Raw genomic sequence first — 4,768 nt, 5'->3', positions numbered from 1 at the left:
TAAAGGAACGTGGCACCCCCCACCCCCCCCCCAAGTCTAATTTACAAAGTCTTATCAAGACTCTTGTGAGCATTATCGAATAAAAGTGATGAACACTTCATTCAAGAAAACAACCATTTTACATTCTGTCTTTGGTTCTTAAACCAAAACGTGAAAAGCAGAACATTTTCGTTCAACAATTCAAGCTTCATCCAAACGTCCGAGCTTCATTCCAATCTGTTCAACTCGTCCAAAAATTTTAAAACACCAAGCCAAGTTCATTCCAGTTTCAAGAAAATCCAGTGTAAATTTCGCAGAAGCAGATTCGCTCTAATAATTCCAGGAACAAGTATGTTAAGGCTAAGTTTTTCCTTCATTTTAGCATGATATCGTAATTACACAAGTTTGATAACGAGGCATAGAGAAAATTTCGTATCCCGGAATTTACGTATATTTTGCTAGTCTCGCAAATTACATATATTTTCCTAGTTTTGTAAGTTATCATATTCTTCTAATCGGGACTGCATATTCAGTTGAGTATTTCCTTTTTCCGGTCAGAATAGCAGAGTGTATATATATATATATATATATATATATATAAGTATTTTCATTACCATCGAGCTATAATCGATGGGCAGGCCTCTATTGGGCAACCTCTGATCAGATGGTAAGTTATATACCGAGCCTGCTGTGGCCGAGCGCCTATGAGCGAGCCCAGTTGGCCGAGATACATAGCCTAGTATGGCCGAGCGCTTATGAGCGAGTCTACTACGGCAGAGCAAATATATATATATATATATATATATATATACCGAGCCTTATAGGGCCGGACAATTATTTTACTCACTATATTGGGAGAGTTGAGTCAGTAACAGCTGATGAGCATATCTTCAGATTATCTTTGATCCCCAGTTACTTTCAGTTATTATATCATCAGTTCTGTTTCAGCTTTCAGTATATTGCCTTACATACTCGGTACATTATTTCGTACTGACGTCCCTTTCTGGGGGCGCTGCATTTCATGCGTGCAGGTTCAGACAGACAGACGGGTAGACCTCCTCAGTAGGTGTTGGCAAGTTCAGCTTTATCGGTAAGCTCCCCTTCTGTCGGAGTTGCCGAGTCTATCAGTGTGGTGTATATCTTGTGTATATATGTAGATAGGTTATGGGTAGGTCGGGACTCTATTCCGATCACAGTACATCTATGAGTAGAGGCTTGTAGACATATCATGTCGGTTAGTGCAGTATGTTGGGCTTGTAGGTCCTGTGCGTATATTTTGTTGGCTTGTCAGTTGTAGTAATTATGACGGCCTTGCCGGCCCAGCTTTATGTTGACATTAGTCTGCGTCAGTCTCCATTTAGTTTTATATTTTGTATCACATATTATCTTGTAATATGGCCCATAGACAAAGTATGACATTACATATTCAGAGTCTCTTAGTCGCAAGTGGTACGCAAGGATAGATGAAGCACTAGGTGCCGGTCTCGCCCCCGGGCTCGGGGCATGGCAATAATACCTGAAGTGAAGCTGCTCATGGCCTCAAACTGTTGAACGACACGCTATAGCTCAAAACGACCGGTCAGGTCGTTACAAAGACTCAGTATAAAGAAGAGTGAAAATAGTACTTTCATAAAACGAGCCCCTCGGACATAATATCACTCATATATATATATATTTATAGTCCCTCGGGCAAGCCTCTCAGTCACTCGGGACTCAACTTTCACCAATCAACACTCACACTCAGCACCCGCGCTCAATAAACATCTTATAACAACTGCTGCGGCGTGCACCCTGATCCATAAATATATAGTCGACTGCGCTCACTGGGGGTGTGCAGACTCCGGAAGGGCTCCTACAACCCAAGCGCTATATCGCTGTGGCGTGAAACCTGATCCAATATATCGCTGCGGCGTGCATCCCGATCCATATATATATCGCTGCGGCGTGCAGCCCGATCCATAACTATCCTCACAATCCGTCCCTCGGCCTCACTCACTCATCAACCTCACAAGCCACTTGGGCTTCTCAGTGTAAGCTCAGGGAACTCAGCCCAAAATACTTTCATAAATATTGAAAATGGAGTGAGGAACAAGATTTAACAATAAATAGGTATAAATCATTACTGAGGATAATGCTTTCTATCATAAATAATGTGAGGATAACAGTAAAATACCCCCGAGGGTCCAAACAGTACGGCACAAGGCCCCAAATATGGCATTCAGCCCAAGTTAGTAGAATCAATTCTGAAAACACATAGATATCATATAGAGTCTATCAAAATATGCAACTCTAGTCAACATCAGAATTCACATCCGAGACCTTCTACTCATAAGTCAACATTCGGTTGACTTTTCCAACTTAAGATCCTAAATTAGAGACTAAGTGTCTCATTCTACTCTATGACCACTCCGAACACAACACAACCAACACGATACGATCAAATACAACTGAACAACATGCAAGGGAGCAGAAGTGAGGGAAACGAGATAGTGACTCATGAAACGACCGGCCGGGTCGTTACAATAAATCTGGTTTAATTTGTCAAGATTCTAAAATAAATATTTTTTGTAGGAATTAAATTAAAGCTACTTTTTATAACATAAGAAATTAAAAGTTTAGAAACATGTTCTGATTTTTTTCTCGGGTTGAGTCTTATTCTTAATGTTTTCTTTAATATTTATATGTCTATTTTTACATGGTAATGAAAAAAAATTTGTAACCTAGGTACATAGAATTCGTTCTTTCCAACTTTGTATAAAAATTAAAAGAGGAACAATATATCTTTATTTAGACAACAAAAGCAATTTTCTTAACTTAAAAAGGTATGGTGGTTAGTAAATAGAATATGGTTATATGGAATTAGTAAACAAAATATGGTTACTTGGAAGTAGTTCGTTGGATAACTAAATCAAGGTATAATTATTGTTTTTAAATACTTAAATATTAGAAATTCTTACATAATTCAAATAAGGAAATACATTTAATAGTAAAAATTTTATTGATTTAAAGGTCCTAACTCTTAGGGAGATAATTAAATGACTATTTTATCTATTATAAACTCTATTTTTAAAAGGGCAAAAAAGCCGAACGACATTTCGTTAAGAGACTTCGTGCTTTTAATATAGTATAGATATTGGCACGAAAAAGTCTATATCTTTATCAATTCAAATAACTACATCATCTGAGTCTTTTAAAAATTAATGAGTATAACTTTTTGGTTTCACTTTTACCATATTTACCTTAAATTGTATTTTAACTTGCACAATCATCAACTTGAATTATTTAATTATAAATTAAAAGTAATTTGTATAATTTTGTATAGTTTTAAAATATTATTTCAAAAATATTGAAGAATTAATGTCCGAGTTTTTTACTCTTATGCTTTCAAATAGATATTTATTGTTAATATAGTTGATCATATGTTGAAATTTGTTTTATTTTTGCAAGAATAATGTAACGTCCCGACCGGTCGTTTTGAGCTCTAGCGCGTCGTTCAGCAGTTTGAAGCCATGAGCAGCTTCACTTCAGGTATTATGACTTGTACGCATTGTCGGAATTGAATTCCGGGAAGTTCAGAGTTGATTTGGAGAGAGAATTCTCCTTTCGGAAGCATTAAGTTGAAAGGATTGGCTAATTTTAGATTTTTTGGTAAACAACCTCGGATCGGGATTTGAAGGTTCCAGCAGGTTCGTATGATGATTTCGGACTTGGGCGTATGTCTAGATCGGGTTTTGGAACACCCAGGAACGTTTCGGCACATATTGTGGAAGTTAGCATTTTTGGAAGGATTACATAAGTTTGGGTTAAAGTGTCTTTCATTGTTATCGATGCCCTTTTGGGATTCCGAGTCTGAGGATAGCTCCGTATGGTGATTCTGGTATTGGGAGCGCGATCGGAAGTGAATTCGGAGGTCTGTAGGTCATTTTGGAGTCATTTGACTAAAGACAACAATTTGAAGGTTTTAGAGGAGTTTGACCGGAAGTAGACTTTTTGATATCGAGGTCGGAATCCGATTCCGGAAGTTGGAGTAGGTCTGTAATGTCAAATATGACTTGTGCGCAAAATTTGAGGTCAATCGAACGTGATTTGATAGATTTAAGCAACGAAAGTAGAAGTTTGAATTTCTAAAGTTCATTAAGTTTGAATCGAGGTGTGATTTAGGATTTTGATGTTGTTTGATGTGATTTCATGCCTCGAGCAAGTCCGTGTTATGTTATGGGACTGAGTTGTGTGATTGGACGGGGTACCGAGGGCCTCGGGTGAGTTTCGGACGTGCGGGAGGAGTTGAAAACACACAAGATTTTTGGTATTCTTGGCAGAAGTTGTAGGTCTCGCAAATATGAGAAATTATTCGCATTTGCGAGAAAAGGCTTCGCATTTGCGATGGAGCCTGACCTGAGGCAGAGTCCATATTAAACGTTTTGGTCGCATTTGCGACCTCAGCAGAGTCCACATTTGCGACCTCAGCAGAGTCCGCATTTGCGACCTTGGCAGGCGATGCCCATGTTCTCATTTGCAATAGTTTTGTCGCATTTGCAACAGTCGCATTTGCGAACCAGGTGTTGCAAAATGCGACATCTAAGGCCTGTGCACAACAATTAATTTCAAGACTTAGACCATTTAGCTCATTTCCTTTCATCTCTTGGGCTGTTTTGGAGCTTTTGGAAAAGGGTTTTCACCTAGTACCTTGAGGTAAGTAATTTCTACACAACGTGAGTTTAAATACACAGATTATGAGTAGATTAACATGTGAAATTAGGGAAAATCAAAGGTTTAAATGAATAATCAA

Source organism: Nicotiana attenuata, unplaced genomic scaffold (genome assembly GCF_001879085.1).
Source record: "Nicotiana attenuata strain UT unplaced genomic scaffold, NIATTr2, whole genome shotgun sequence".
Lineage (NCBI taxonomy): Eukaryota > Viridiplantae > Streptophyta > Magnoliopsida > Solanales > Solanaceae > Nicotiana > Nicotiana attenuata.
This window is presented reverse-complemented; position numbering follows the sequence as displayed.